Raw genomic sequence first — 16,658 nt, 5'->3', positions numbered from 1 at the left:
AATGGCTACGCGGGTGCGCTGCGAGGGACCGCTCCGAGTTCTACGAAATTCGTGTGATGTCGGTTTCGGACCGAGAACCTGTGTGTGTGTGTGTGTGTGTGTGTGTGTGTGTGTGTGTGTGTGTGTGTGTGTGTGTGTGTGTGTGTGTGTGTGTGTGTGTGTGTGTGTGTAAACCGTCCCGCGGAGAGCCGGCGTGTTTACGATGCCTGGACGAACGTTTCCGCCACCTTGGAATCGGGGGAGGACCGAGTGTTTATAAACGGCTGTTGTGCGGATGCTCGACACTTTTCTTAAGCAGTCGTGTTAGACTGATGTACTTTCTCAAGCAGTCATGTTAGACATATAAATACTGTAAATAAACCCATATTCCTCGCTCTCGATGAGAAGCAGTCCTTCCCTTCATCAACGTCCTCAGCGTGGATAAGTTGGACAACGGCATGGGCCAGCTACCTTCTAATTCATGCCCGACTCCAATCTTGACAACGGATCACGAGCGATGGGATTGAACCCCCAATCATAACAATGTATGTATGTATGTATGTATGTATGTATGTATGTATGTATGTATGTATGTATGTATGTATGTATGTATGTATGTATGTCGCTTCCACACGGGAGGGAGGAGGGAGCCACTCGTCCGATAGGGGCGAGCAAAGCTATCGAGTGGGTTTAAATCAACTCTGCCTCAGGCGGCCCGGTTCATGGCCTCATAAGACGTGCATGAAGGTTCTTGTGGACAAAACAAGGTCAATCCCTCAACCCATGTCGCCGAAACTGATAACCGTTTTTTCACCGCCCTATTCATGGCCGATCCCCCAGACTGGGTTGCACCGTTTCGCTAGGGAACACGAACAAGAGCCGGCGTCAACTGAGAGAACGCATCGCGGATTACGCGAACGTCGGCGCCAGGCGCCCGACTGTTCTTCCCACGAGTCACCACCGGCGCAATGCGCATGGGGGCGCGCTCCACCACTGGAAAAGGTGGCGCCACCGTCGGCGTGACGTGCAATGAGGGATCACGTGGACACAGCGGCCGCGTCGGCTGCTTCGGAAGCACCGATGCGAGCTGAAAACGAAAGTTTAAAAGTCCCACCTGCGCCGCGGTTCTGATTAAAGGGACCCTGAAACGATCTTGACGATTTTCTACAAACGTACTGAGTCGTTAGAGTAGGTCCTCCCGATCATTAATTGACACATCTAAGTGCTGTAAATTGTAATTGTAAGGCGTGTAATTTAATGTAAGGTTTTAAAAATGCACATCGCTGCCGATCGCAGCACACTGCTCGGCCGCCCTTACCCATATGACGGAAATCACCCATACGACGTCAGCGGGGCGAGCTATCCGATTGGCTGACCAGGGCGCGTGATCGATAATTTTTCCAACTTTATGGTAAACAAACGAAGTTCGTAATAGTTGAAATGTTAGTTAATTTGTTTTTATAAAAAGAAGGTACTATAAGGAGAATTCACAATAGAGAGAGAGAGAGAGAGGGAGAGAGAGAAACAACTTCATGTAGTCGCCTGCAGAACGACACCATGACCATATGGCGCCGTGACGCGGGCCCTGACGTCTCAGCGGGTGGTCTCTACTCAACTCCAGCGCGTGTTACTCCCGCGGTCGGTCGCCCTGAGGGGCAACGTTCCGTCGGTTTCGCTCGGCCTTTGTCTTTCAAGAGCCGCCGAGACCTGCTGGACGGCCCAGGTTTGGCTTTCGTGGTCGTAGCATTTTGCCGCACAATAACAATTTTTCAGTACACTTAAGCACTTCCGGCATACAACAGGTGTCGTCTGCTTGTGTTACAACGTGCTCCGTCTTTGACGCGAGCTCCGCCGTCAGTGTCGGTTTGTCTTTTCGCGAGCACTATGATTCGACTTTGTTGCGTTGTGGACTGCAAACGTAGCGACTGGCAATATCAAGCTGCGACATCGTGCCCCTCTGCAAGCCAGTAGACGAGCGGACTGGCTGCAGCGCATCGGACTGCCGCTATCCGATCGGCGCCAGGATTTGTGCGATTGCGGCCGTCACTTTACACCGGAAGATTACTAACGCAATAGCGTTTCGAGAGTCTGGTATTAGGGTAAACGCAAGCGCAAGGGGACAGGGCCTGGCCGTGTCCCCGTGCGTGTCGTTTCAGGGTATGAACAGAAGCGCAAATGTGAATGGTCTTAGAATGGTCTGCGCTGTGCAGCCACCTGGAGGCACAGAGCTCAACCACACACAGTAGCAGTAACAAAATGTATTCTTCTTTGCTGCTGGTGTAAATCTTTCGAAGGAGTGTAATCGTTAACACGTTGTTTTTGTAAATATTTAAAATGTTTTACACTTGGTTAGAGGAATATTAGCTCTTTCTTTGGCTGGTTAAGCTCTGCGCCAACGGGTGGCCGGACCGTGGAGACCGAACAGGAAGCTCACGTACGTCTACGCTAAAGTTCCTTCATCAGCTTGAGTTTATGCCTCCACCGTTCCATCGAAATGTTCAGCTAGTGTGTGATTATCGGAATACCAGACACGTTCGGCGCTACGACAGAATGCTAGCAACGCACGCTGCTTCGATAGCTCTCGCTTGGGGTCGACGGCCAAGCGGCTAGAGGAGAAGTTTCGAGCGGGCGTGGGCGGGCTCCAAAACAACCGGAAGTGGACGATGTGACGTCGCATCGTGACGCAGAACCAGTGAAGGCGGAGCTTAGCCCCGATCGCTCGGCGAACGAGTTGAGGAGCAAAAGCATGCCTAGGGAGGTGGGTAACTTGCAATTGCTTGTAGCTCCATTAATACGTAACGCTTCACTTAAATTGTGGTGCGAATGTTCTACTTAAGCTGTACCCTACGCGTCTACAAAATTTGTCCGAACCGTTTCAGGGGCCCTTTAAGTGGTGAGTATTTACCGCCTTGGGTGTCTGCTTGACAACATTTCAAAATACTACAATAGGTAGTGGCTGCCGTTGAAGGTGTCCAACATGGTAGGCTACTGCTCGGTGCCGCAGTGCCGGACGAACGCAACGGAGCCCGCGGTTTCAGCCTTATTCACACGTAGCCGCAGGGCAAGGAGCTACGTGAAGCTTGGCTGGCGAAACTTAGGACCGGCAAACAGTCATCGGCTACAACTCGGTTTTGCAGCAAACACAGACGCGAGGAAGATTTCTGCTACAGCGTCGGGACTGCGCGATGTTCGGCGAGTAGCAGAAAACGTACACTGAGACGCTCGCCTTCGCCCGCGCCCGCTACCCGGCTCATGACGGTTTGATCTATGAACTTGTTGATGCTAGATACTGGCAAGTTCACTGGAACGGAAAGGGAGCGGTAAGACGCACATTAAAGAAAGGCATGGCATATGGTCATGTTTGTGTTATGAATTAATGCACTGGATTACGAAAAAGAAGCAGAGGGAAATTGCACGCTGAGAAGACCGATAAACATACAGTGCGACGCAACTTGAGAAATAATATTGAAATTTCCAAGAATTTAGAAGACAAAAAAAGATTGAATCGTCGCGACGGCACATCACAGTCACCGTAGGCGTCGAAGTCTCTTTAACGAAATTATTTTTGAACAGTTCTGATAGCGTCCACGCAACAATGGTTGCTAGTGTGCTGTAAAATGCTCATATGCTGCGGCCAAAAGCTCACGGTACGGTGCGAAAACGCGCTCACAGCGAAAGCCAAACATTGAGCTCGGACATGCGTGTAGACGCGCAGTCGCTCGCTGCCAACTCGTGCGATCGTTGCATTGAGGCTTCATTCTTTTATGCCCCATTTGGTTATACAGACAGCCCACTATAAGAACATTTTTCACATGTTTTACTCTCAGCGTTTGCCTACCTTTCACGCAAGAAGCCGGTTCGGGAGACTCCATCGCGGCGACCACGCGCAGTGGCGTTCACTGTACGTATTCGGTAAAGAGATAGCGTCTGTAAACGATTCTGTGCTTTCAGTTTGCCCAAGATTATTATATCGACAGTCAAAAACTTCCCTCCTTTTGAGAGTACCTACATAAATGTCCAGGAGAGCTGCCGCGTGGTGTTTTTATTGAGCGCCGTGAGCGAAACCTATGAGGAGCGCGCCGCGTGATCCCTCATACTACTCAAGGGAGGCGCTTCCGACAGACGGCGACTCCGTAACTCCGCGCCCCCAATAGCTCTCGCCGTACCGATGGGCTACAGAGGCGACGCGACGCGTCACTGTGAATACTTGGTTTTATTTTGGTTTATGGGGAAAGAAATGCTCCAGTCGGGGCAGCTGGACACCGGGAAGCGGAGGCGCTTGTAGAGGTTATAGCTCAGAAAGAATCGGCGAGGAGAAACAAGTGCGCTCAACCCTTCCTCTCACGCAATACCTCCTCCGCCCTTGCATATTAATGCGCGTGAACGACTGCGGCTATGGGGCTCTTGCATTGCCCAGGGGGCGCTGCGAAAAAGGTGCTAAAAAGCGCCCTCTGTCCTAAAATGGGTCGTACCAAGCTCGGTCGTCTGCTTCGGAAAGCACGTTTACAATATGGACCCGCCACTTTCGGTTGTGTTGTATCGCGGCCTGCAGCGAATATCGGCCGCCGAAGATTTTTTCAGGGGTCGCACGCTGCGTAAAGGCAAGAAATTATGCAGTGCCGAATACGTGTACGCCGTTCAAGAATTAAGCGGCGAAGATTTAGCGCGGTGTCAATCGCAAGTGAAGCGAGTCGCGTACGAAGCGGAACATCAGGTAAGGTTTGCACGCTGCTAGATTCAGGCGCACAAACGCGAGGAAATGCTTGCTATAAATGAATCCACAGCAGCGATAAGCAGACATCATGTGTACGGAACTGCTCGAGCACACGACGGTACGCGCCGCGACGGCAGCGGTCTTTCAGCATGCCGCGATGTACGAACTGCTCGAGCGCACGATCGTACGCGCCGCGACGGCAGTGGTCTTTCGACATGCCGCGAAACGGCGGGCCTCCTGCAATCTTTGTTGACTGCAGCTGCAGCGCGAGCTCGTGCGCTGCTCGCTTGATGTAGCTTTTAATGACAGCGCTCGAACATCGATCTGCTGTAATCAATACTACCTTGCTGCGCTGCCTCAACATGCTGGCTTGAGGTCAAGTATGAGCACATTTAACTCTCTAACCTGTGCTGCTCGTAGTGGGGTAGTGAACTGTCACCGAATCAGCCCGGCCATTTGTGGTCATTTGCACACACCTGGTCACTTCACCACTTCGCATCGGTCGAATTGTTAATTGTCGCTGTGGCCGGGTTTCGAATCGTGAATCACCAGCCATGCCTGCTACTATGTCGGTCTGCCGTCGGGACTGCAGGTGCAAAAGACCGAATTTTAGAACGTAGATAATCAAGCAAGCTTCAAGACAGGTGAAGCTGTCAGCATGGCGCGAAGTTTCGCTTACCCAGCGCGCCCGACGCTCCGCTTCGTGAGGCCTTGAAGGGAAACGATAGAATCGGATGTTGGGATTCAGGCCTTCTTGTTCATGGCAGCCCACGACGCAGCAGTATCGACGGTGACGCTTTTTCGATGCTGAGCTAGGTCCCTCCGGATCGGCGTCGCCGATTCCTTCTGCTTCCAGCATTACGTCCCACGGCACACGGATAGTCCGTTTTCGTTAAACTATAGGCTGCGGCCAGCTCGCAGCGTGATCGGCGTGGTCTGTGAGAAGTGCCGAGCCTTTTCGCACTCGCAACAGGGCAGAAAAAAGTGCGAATCGACGCAAAACTCGGCCTAGAAACGTGCTTCGCCACATCCAGGGCTCAATACGACCCAAGCAGGTACGACCCAGATGTCGTTTCCCGCGGCGCCACCAGGCGCCGCTACTATACCTCAAACTCCTGCGCAAGACGCCCATGTTTCTTGATTTGTTTTTTTTTTTTTCGTTGCTGTATGTCCGCCGCGTAACTAATGGTATCTTCGACTGGTCGCCCCCGTCTCGGCAGATCCAGCGTTTCCCGAACTCAGAGGTACAGAGGCACGGAGGAAGGCAAAATATAGGGAGGAGCATTACGTCACGCAGCCAGCCTAGGCAAGCGAACGCTTCGTGAAGCCGCAGTGGCGGTCCAAGACGTGACCTCTTGCGTCGAGACCACGGAGCAAGAATCGAGATTTGCTGATAAGTTTGGTTCCCAGTATAGCTATGCTAGTAATTTTTATTCGGAGCGCGCTTGTTCAGCTGCTTTGCCGTGGCTCTGCCTGCAGAGCGGGAACAGTAGAACGAACCGCGCACTTTAACGTGAGATCACTTGTTGGGCCACCACTGGCTCAGCACATTTAGGCTTCAATCGCGTTGCGGTATGCTCCCTCCTCTTGTTTCCTTCCTCCATGTAGAGAGGACAAGCGGGTAAGCCTAACGTGCGACTCGCCCTCGGAGGAGGAAATATGGCAGATGCATAACCACGGGACTACTGCCAACGTCCGATGTTTCGCCTATCCGAAGAACCGGTGGTCGCGCCGGTGGGACGAGCGTTCGTCGAGACACCAGCATGCAGTGGCCTATAGGTTGCCTAGGTTATACGACGGACCGTCGCCAACAACGGCGACGCTGTGCTATGACGACCTTGCGGGAAACCGTTCAATCCCAACGACCGCTCCCGACGACAGGGCTCGGAGCGCCTCAGAGCGCTCGAAGATGGAGGAGAGCAATCGAAAAGGGCCAGCCGAACGCATGCCACGCACCCTCTTTCAACCAGCCGAAGACAACGCCGCTCGCGAAAGTGGTCTAGAGCGCTCCGAAACGGCCAGCCGATGATGCCATAAATTAAGTTTCAGAGCATAGAGAGGCATGGAATTCTTTAGCTTGCGAGGCAACCACATGGGACGCATTTCCGGTGGATGTTAGGGATGGCGGTCCCCCGGCGCCAGCTCTTCCATGTCGTGCTGCGCTATAACCAAGCGTTTAAGGAGGCCCAAATAGAAATCACTAGATCAAGGAGATCTAACCTCGTGGCATACAACATAGCGGCTGGAATATTACGTAGACGCCGGACGATGCGTCATAGAAATGTTCCACGCACTTCTGGATTCGGCCGTTGTTGTGCTGCACGCGAGTCACATTCCACTTGCGTTGCTTATTTCGATGCCTATTCAGCAGTGTGTCAAGAGGCGTGCGCTGTACAGGGATGTCACTGTTAATTCTTTTTGGCAGTTCTATCTCTTTCTTTAACCTGTTGTCCGAATAAAAGTCAATCCAATCCAATGTGGTTGCCAATTAAACCACTCAATACGAAACTCAACAAGCCTTTTTAAGAATGCAATGTACCTTTTTACGTGAACTAGGAATCTTCGCCACGATTTCGTCACAACGAGGCTGGCGTATGCGCGTGCACGCCAGCAGTTACGAGTGGCGTTAAATCCCAGTTGCAAGATGTGCTCATTCCGCTTCACCTTTTTTTTTTTTTTAACCTGATGAGCGTCTTTTCACCGCCCTATTCATGGCCGATCCCCCAGACTGGGTTGCGCCGTTTCACTAGGGAACACGAACAAGAGCCGGCGTCCACTGAGAGAACGCATCGCGGATTACGCGACGTGCTCGCCCAGGAGAAACAAGGCGCGCGCTATGAATGGAACAGCGGGGCCAGTGGGTGTCAAGACTCCGAAGTGCATAGGCTTCGGCCAGAGCGACTGCGGTGAGGTTCACGCCCATCTTTATTTGTCAAATGCGATTTTGTGATCTACTGGGGGATCGAGCTATGCTGTCGCCTCAGCCCTTATCCACACAGCCTAATCACAAAGAACCATCGTGTAAGAGGCGCTTCATCAGTCTAGACCGTCATGACGCTTAGCGAGCCCTCACTATCAGCAGGAGCCAAGAGAACGGGTACAGAAGTTCCGATAAGCGGGCGGGCTTCCACCAGAGTGGCTACCGAAGGTCTGATATAAAGGACCGCTGTTGAGGTTGAGATGCACGGGTGGCACCGTACAGTACCGGAAACAAAAACACGAAGGGGGCGCAGTAATGCCACAGAGGCTATAGAAGGTCTGAAACCTTCATAACTTCTCTCGAGGCGCCACGCGTTGGTGATGCACGCCTCCCTCCTGCAAAGCACATCCAACGGGAACAAAATTCGTGGGAAAGGAACGAAGAGATCGGGGATAGTCGAAGGAATTTGCCGACGTCCTTGTCCAGCAGTGGACGCGATATGCAGCTGTAGACGATGACGACACTTCGGTTTATTAACGCGATAGCGTTTAGGGCCCCGTGTCGCAGAAAATACGGCGTCCCGCGTTTTAGAAAAAGTTTATTTCAGCAAAAGACGATACGAACACTGAGTCACAATGACGGCACAATTCCACCAGGCCGATAACTTACACAAAGTACGAAGCGTTGTATACTAAAGTAGTGCCCGACTACGCACTCACTAACAAATAACCACATAGATCCACCGAAACGTACAGTTACACACAAATTAACTGTCACACGTCCAGCATCGGACGTCGCTTCGGCAAAAAGAATTCCGAACCAAATTCCGAACCCCGCAAACCCAACCACTCTTCTACTACCAAGGTTGCTCACATCGTGTATTTCATTCTTTACAAATTTATTCCCCGAAATGTTGACAACGGCAGTCCACAAACAGATCAAACGGAGAAAAACACCGACACCGCATGTCTTTTATGTTAGCTCTACTCAGACTGAGATATTAAAAGTGGGAAACAATATCAGATCGATCCACGCAAGAAGCCGCGTTTCCACCAGAAAGCTTGCCCTTCGTGCATAGCGTTCGCCGCCAGCGTTTCCCGGTAAGCATTTTGGGTATACATAAGCTGCAGCTGCCGGGAAGCATAAAAAGCAATCAAGGGTTTTGAATGCTATCGCGTTCCACTCTTAAAGGCGAAGCTTAAGCGCCCTTCAAATTTTATCTAGCGCGTATATTGAGCGACAGCAAGCTGTATCGGGAGTTTTTCATGTCGCTCTACAATTTTCTCATTGACGTACACTTTTCATCTAATTATAATATTTGAGAAGTTGATTACTTATTTAAGACTATCTAATTAGGTGGAATGAAAAAAATAGTTTGGGTATTACATTGCCTTTATTATTTATTTTTTGCAGGTATGTGGCCAGTGTCGTTTGCTGCACCGTCGTAACTTAGTGCAGTCACTATCGGAAGCCTGTCATCCCGGAGCGATCGTCAAACAACCCACTAGGGCAAGAAACTATATAGATTACGTGGTGAGCTGCACCGCAAGGCTGCAATCGGCAGTTTAAAAAAGAGGAGAGAGAGAGAATATATGTACATATATATAAGAAGAAGAGACAAATAGACGGAAAACAAAGAAAGAAGCAAATGATTCAATAAATTTTACAACTGAAAGCTCATCGTTCTCTACACATCTGTTCGCCACTTATGCAAAGAAACAGCTGGAACTGTCAGCCGGTCACGGTTGCATAAGCTCCGTTTTGAAGTCGCCTCATTCAGCTGACAATACGGCGAACGCCTTGACAAAAGGAAACTACGGAGACGAGATTGAGCAGGTTTCAGCAGAGCATCAATTAGGCATCCACCTGAACAACACTGGGCGCGGTGCGGCTGCGTTAAGAAAAAAAATATGATTAATGGTTTTCCCGCCGCTTGAGAATTGCGCCTAAGCCACTGGATACGAAGGCAGCTGTATAGAACAATTACACATGGCTTGGTTGCTTGAAGATCATAAACGGTTTGAATCAGTTTCCGGTACGCACGCATACCACTGCTGTGAAGCAGAGTTCTCACATTTAGTAACGATTCATTTCCCATTCTTTTATTGTGATCCTTCGCGCCGAATTGCTGATCACGTGCGGCGATAACGGCGGCGACCGCACCAATGACAATGGGCAAAGAGAATTACAAATAAAATTTACAATTACAAGACGTGGCCCATGACTTCATGCAAGCAGTTTCCTTGCCTCATAATTTACGCTAACTAACGAGACATTAATAAAAAGGTAACGGACTGAAAGATAAAACGAAGCAATGCGACAGATAAGTACATGCAGCCGATTCTGAACAAGTAATTGGAGCGCGTAAAAAAGAAAGAAAGAAAGGGAGAAGAAAGGAAAAAGGAACAATTAAAAACGACAATAGATAGACAACGAGATAAAGAGCTAACGCTGACGCTGAATATGGCGCTCACGTCGCCTATAGAAGAAACGAGGAACATGTAGGAACCACGCTGCCTCTGCCAGCAATAACTATCGTTCGCGAAGTCCGCTAAGTCCACTAAACTACTCCAGGAGATTCGGTTGATAAGCGACAAAGAAAGGAAGGTAACGAATGTCTACGGTCTGGGCGCATTCAGGTCGGTGGGTATTTCATATGCTTGCTACCGAAGGCAAAACCGCGGCTGGCCTGTTAATCTATAGCGGTGACACCCATGGTCCCAATGTCACGCATGGTCCCGCCGCGCACCCCCCCTCCCCCCCCTTTTTTTTTACCATGTAATAAATTTAATTGTCGCCGCGTAGTTTTTATAGCCACTGCTATTGCGCTATTGCTTAATTATCGCACGTGGGGGCTGTTACAAGGCAAGTGAATGCAGCTTTCGGTGCCTCTCGATTCGTTATCCCTCTGCCGTCGCAATGCTGTCGCGTCTGAACGAAAAAAAATTAAACGCAACCACGCACAGTCGATGAGGAAAGGAGGGGGGCAGAAACGTATCGACCTGTACGGGGGTGCATAAATATGCAGCGCGTCGCCGGGGTCGATTAACGCGAAAGCAGCTCCGCTCGTCGATCAATGAGCCGTTATTCCAGCGATGATACACCGCGGCCGAGCAGGGCGGCGATATGACATGCCGCACACGCACGGACGAGAGCTCCTTCTGGAAAGCTCACTCGCGGGCACGGGGTGCACAGCGACGCCGTACGCGCATACATGCATGCACTGCAACAGAGGGAGGGAGGGGGAAGGCGCCCAGGCAAAAGTGGCGAACCACATTACGTCCGCCGCTCAAATGCGACTATGGCCGCACAATTTCGCCGCTCAACAACTGTCGGTCCGCCGGAGGTTAAACGCGCGCGACCCTTGAGGATTATACGTGCCGCAACACACACATGCGCGCGCGCACGCGCAAGATAGCCCTTGCCAGTATGTCTAGCGAGCCAACAAAACAAACATTTAGTACACGCTGCTCTTCTGCACTCAGACATGCAACGTCGATTAAATCAAGCGGCGTAAATCTCTCCTCTGACAAATCACGCGTAAAGGGGCCCGAATTACGGCCCAACGTCACCTTTCCTGGTTTGACCTGTCACGTGATTTCTCATCGGCGGCGTCGATACTTTCTTGTGAACGCCCAATCCAACGAGATATGTGCTAAGACAATTCGATACGCTTCTTTCGCATTCATGTAAACAAGGCTATAGAAGCATCTCATTGTCAAATCGAATGCGAACAGGTTTAAGTGCGGAAGGCGCAAATCGGATTAGGGAACCCAACTTTTTTAGGATTACTATCGCACGGAACTGCAAAGCGGGAAAGTTGGACAAGTTGTTCGAAGGCTTAAATACTGTCATATACCAGCTTGGCTTGAATAACTAACTGCGCTAATCATCAATCATGAGCTGTTCGCGCGGCTTCAGTTTTGAAAGCCAGTTCAAGGCACAGCGCTCCATCACCGACGTAAAGACCGATTTCTTCTTCTTCTTCTTTTTTTTTTGTCAGCGTCTACGCCAAAATGAAATAACATGAGCCAAGATGCACATACAGTTCATCTGTGCGCGACCTCAATGAGTCTGGTTTCTGGAAGTTTTTCCCTTCGGTGCATACGCCTACATCTCCATGAGCACCACATCCACAGGTCTGGCATCTTCTCGAAAAGCATGAGCCGCGTCTGTAAGTCGAACACCAGGCAAAGTTACGCCCCAGACTCCGAAAGCGAAATCTAAATGCCATTCTCAAGATGCTACCGCCGCAAGACTTGTGTCCGAACTCCAAGTCGGAACGCGCTCAAGTTGGCACCGCGAATTCATCGAGTTTAACAAATATGATGTCCTCGGAACTCAGATCAACGACCAGCAACGCTTTACTCATACGTGAAACACAGTCGAGTGTAGTACGACACAACCGTGTGTGCAGACGCAAACTGGAGGAAACGTTGAAAGCGTAGGAACGCAAAGGCAAAACAATAAAAAATACATAGCACTTGTTGAAATGGGAGGAGGACCGAAACGGCCGACTTCCCGTCCGTCCTGATCCACTATCTCGAGAAATCTAGCCGGCCTCAGCAAAAAGAAAAGCAACCGAACAGGCGGAACTACTACAGCGTCTCGAAGTGGAACGGGCCGCGTGACGCGAACAAGACACGCCGCCGCAGCGTCGAAGCAACGGAGTTCAAGCAGACAACGCACCAGAAATCAATCATGCCTCGAGTGGATCAATGAGTGTTGACGACGCTCAAGCTCGACTATTCGGCCAAATTTGTGCGGTTTGCACGCTATGTCCGACAGGCAGCGGGCACCTGCACGCTGTAATGCTCGCCGATCATCGGACAACCGGCGACCCGATCAGCTGCCGCTCACTCCAGTGGCGATTTTGGGCGCAGGCCGGTTGCACCATCGCGTTGACCGCGGGTTTCATTCTCCTCGTCGCGCAGCAAAGGAATAACACTCACACTTCCCGAAAGTCTGTGGGTTTGTCACGTGTGATACGGGGTGGAACTCGCGACTGCATAAAGGCATTTCGCCGAAAAGGCGGCGAACGACAGAGCATCAGTGAGGGGCGGCGACTGGCATGACGGCTCAGAAGTTCATTCGGGAGCAAAGCCAGCAGAGAAGATGTCGCTTACCTGGTTATGTAAATCTCCGAGCGATAGCCATAGCTTATGTCCGTGGGTCCTGTGGAGGTGTATGCATGTAGAAGTCTTTTCGGGCAGACGAACGATCACCGGCGGCAGCACCCAATCCGATTCGCAGGGCTCCGCACGACTGCGACACACAACGGAGCACCACTGCACGCACCTCACCGAGCCTTATCCAGAATGCAGAGCAGCCCACAGGAGAACCGGAGAGCAACCAACGTTGAGCAAGAGGAGAATATATGTATCTAAAAAAAAGCGAGGAGCGCGACCAAAACCTAAAGCAGAAACTCCGCATCAAACTGCCAGTTCACTCAAACTTGACCGAACGTGTGGCGCCATCTGAGTGGAACTCAACACACCCTAAACACAGCGTCGCCATCTGTTACGCTCAAGAAGCATCTGTGTCCCGCTTAAATACTGTACTGGAACTTAATCAATTTTTGCTTTCAATAATAAGTGTTTCTATACAAAAATAAATTGCTTTAATAATAATTCATTTTGTTTTGACGGTAATTAACTTTTCTTTATGCATGCATGCAGTAGCAGACGATAAGTGGGTAGCTAGCAGACGACACCTGTGCTTGAATATCAAGCGCTGTTGCTCTTTTATTTTAGCCACCAGTGATGAACGCCGTGTGATAGTAGTTTTTTTTTTCTACACTTCTTGCAGGCTCGTGCGGACGAGTGTAGTAGCGGGCAGGGGCTATGATATCGTATGCTGCATTTGGCTGACTGGACTATAACCAATCAGAGCAGAGACTGCGCTTCGTCTTTTGCATCAGTAGACAAGAAGCGCCAGACATTGCACTCAGCTTGACTTCCCACCCACCAGCTACGTATATGTCCTTGCCTGTGCAGTAGACACCGATGTACTAGTTTTCTTCCAGTAACAAATTTAGTCAGACTGCAGCTAAATACACAGCAAATGCGCAGAGAACAAATACAAATTATGTTTGCGTAATACAGCGCAGAGTCTTAAACAGCCGTGATTAATATTGCTACACGCGTATGATATTTGCTTGTTTGAACAAGGCGCGTGGGCGACATCACTCGAGAAAAGAGGATCCTCCTCGAGGAAGAACAAACTGGGCTCGCGCTGTGCATCTAACCGGTCAGCGCTGCAACCGCTGTTGTAAATACTGCAAATAGTTGCTTGTCTTACTGACTCGTCCTTCGAGTAACAATATAATATTATATTCTTAAAAGATTGCCTCACCTTCCTCTGTGACACACGGTCGCTCCAGCGCTTCGCTACAATCCATGCAGCGAACGTTCACTATCGTCGCTACACATTATGTGTACGTGCCACAGAATTTCTAGCTATGTTACCTAGAGGACAGTCTGGCGCCACCTTCTGTGGGAGCTTTCTATAGAGCGCTGTGTCGTCATCGGAATGACGGTACATGCATGGAGCAAGGAAAAAGATAAGGGAAGCATACCGCAACGCGACTGATGGCAATCCTGGTGGCGCAACACGTGATCGCACGTCAAAGTGCGCGGTTGGTTTTAATGTTCCCGCTCTGCAGGCAGAGCCACGGCAGGGCAGCTGAACAAGCGCACACTGAATAAAAACTACTGGCATAGCTACGGTGAGCCAAACGTCTTAGCAAATTTCGATTCTTTCTCCGTGGTCTCGACGCAAGAGGTCACGTGTTGGGACACCACTGTGGCTTCACGAAGCGTCCGCTTGCCAAGGCTGACTGCGTGACGTAATGCTCCCTCCAATATTTTTCCTTTCTCCATGGGCATTCCCACGTATACTCTCCGAAGAAATAGAAGCCATTTGTCTAGAATTGTGTGGCTGAAATTCAAGGCTGTTCTGACAAGAGCCAATGGTGACACTGTCCAGGGATTGATGATCCTGCGGATTACCTTACACATGGAATTCAGTTGCAAATTCTCAAGACAAACGCAGTGTGGTAGGAAGGACCATCATGGTTGACAGAAGTGGAAGATGCATGGCCCATGCACACCCCTGAGGCAAATTTATATCGTAATGATATAGAGTTCTCTGAAATAAAAGTCGTCGTACAAGTCCTATATGTGAGGAACTTGTTGCCTATTTTGGACCTTGAACGTCACTCAAGCCTCATTAGAGTATTACAAATAACAGCGTGGGTAATTCGTTTCGCCAAAAGCTGCAAAAATATACGCATCAGTGGCAAACCACAGCTCAGAGCCGAATACATTAGTGGAGCTGAAGACAAGAGGGTGTTTACTCAGGAGGAATCACAATTCAGATCTGAGAATGAGTCATCCTTTTCTTGACATGGAAGGACGGTTGCGTGTAAGTGGACGGCTGCAATTCTCACAAGAAGCAGAAGAAGTTAAACATCCTATTTTATTGCCCCTGATTCACCAACTTACAAAACTTGTCATAAGGGACTGACATAATCGTACATTCAACGGTGGTCTACAAGATACCCTTACCGAGCTTAGGGAGAAATTTTGGGTACTGTAAAGAAAGTAATCAGAGGATGCATCACTTGCATCAAGACACGCTTAAAGCCAAGCAGCGCACCTATTGCACCATTACTAAGTGAACAAGTACGCCGATCTGATGATCCCTTTAAAGCGGTTGGAATTGATTTGCTGGACCGCACAATGTGAAAGACGGTTCGTCAAAGAGCTTCGTTGTGTTATTTATTCGTGCCGTCACAAGAGCAGTACATCTTGAATTGGCAACCGGTCTGTCAGCAGAGAGTTTTCTGCTCACATTTCGGCAATTTATATCACGTCGTGGATTGCCTGACGTAATATACACAGACAACGCACAGACTAAGAAAGCATAAAAGGAAATCACCTCTTTGGCAAGGGTATTGTTCAGTGGAGAGCTCCAAGACTATTGCTCTCAAAGAAGAATAGAGTGGAAGTTTATCGCAGAAAGGGCGGCATGGAGGGGCGGCCTCTGGGAGAGATTGATAAGAACTGTCAAAACCAGCCTCTGGAAGATCCTAGGCAAAGCACAGCTCACGTTTGAAGAATTAACGACGGTATTGTATGAGGTAGAGGCAGTAGTTAACTGCAGGCCTCTCACTTACCTGTCAACGTCACCGGATGAAATGGAAATACCTTCGCTGGCTCATTTCTTAGCCGGCAAACGATTAGCAAACGTTCTCTAGCACACCGAATATGTCGACACTTCAAGTCCAAGAACTACAGTCACAAGGAAGTGGTTTCATCGTAAGCAGTTAATGGAACACTTTTGGAAAAGATGGAGGAGAGAGCATCTAATTAGCCTGCGCTCAGCAGTGTCAGCACATTGTGTAAATGTTCGTGCTTCGAGCAATCTAAAAGCAGGTGTTCTCATGCTTCTTTATGAAGAAAATACCCCACGAAAGCTATGGAAGAATGGACGAATCCAAGAAGTACATCAATGACGTGGTCAAAATATTAGAACCTGTTCGGTGAAGCTTCCAAACGGCTCTGTAATACACCGACCCATCCAGCTTCTGTACCCAGTTGAACTTTCTTCACTGTAAGGACTCGAAGTGCGCGCGTTTCCGGGGTGCGGAGGATAATGAATATTTCCGTTTATTCAAAGAGCTAGAGAAGAAGTCAAATGCCAGCACGCGAGGGCGTGGACTCCCGGAGAAGTAAAAAAGAGACAGCGTCTGCCACGGACTGCATTGGACTTAATTACTGTAAATAATGTAAATACAGTTGTGTTTCATCCTAGGCCGTGACCATTTATTCTATTCATAACACAGCTCAGCAGCGCCATGTATGGGTAATATAGTGAGAAACGCTATGATCTTTACTCTCCTTATATGTTCTTCCCTTTTCCCCCTCCCCAAGTGTACGGTAGCCAACCGGGCTTTAAACCGGGCACGTCCTTGGTTAACCTCTCCACCTTTCCCTCTTCGTTTCTCTCTCTCTCTGATGTGTGCAGACGGCGCCGCGAGTC

General features: G+C 49.8%; 1 protein-coding gene and 1 long non-coding RNA gene across 5 annotated transcripts in view; one reads left to right on the top strand and one right to left on the bottom strand.

The window, feature by feature from the left end:
• The window catches only part of LOC126542966 (putative polypeptide N-acetylgalactosaminyltransferase 9), a 271,398-nt gene extending 258,242 nt beyond the window's left edge, over positions 1-13,156 (bottom strand). For all 4 annotated transcript variants that reach the window (XM_055077516.2, XM_055077515.2, XM_050190093.3 and 1 more), the window contains exon 1: positions 12,740-13,156. The gene's annotated coding sequence lies outside the window, so the exon portion shown is untranslated. The remainder of the gene's footprint in view (positions 1-12,739) is intronic.
• LOC129387860 (uncharacterized) lies at positions 4,592-9,293 on the top strand. Its single transcript, XR_008615010.2, has 2 exons — positions 4,592-7,599; positions 9,027-9,293. It is a non-coding gene; the product is annotated as an uncharacterized lncRNA (long non-coding RNA).
• Positions 13,157-16,658: the final 3,502 nt, after the last annotated feature.

The sequence above is a fragment of the Dermacentor andersoni genome, chromosome 2 (genome assembly GCF_023375885.2).
Source record: "Dermacentor andersoni chromosome 2, qqDerAnde1_hic_scaffold, whole genome shotgun sequence".
Lineage (NCBI taxonomy): Eukaryota > Metazoa > Arthropoda > Arachnida > Ixodida > Ixodidae > Dermacentor > Dermacentor andersoni.
The sequence above is the reverse complement of the archived record's forward strand: the minus strand, read 5'-3'. Positions and strand labels throughout refer to the sequence as shown.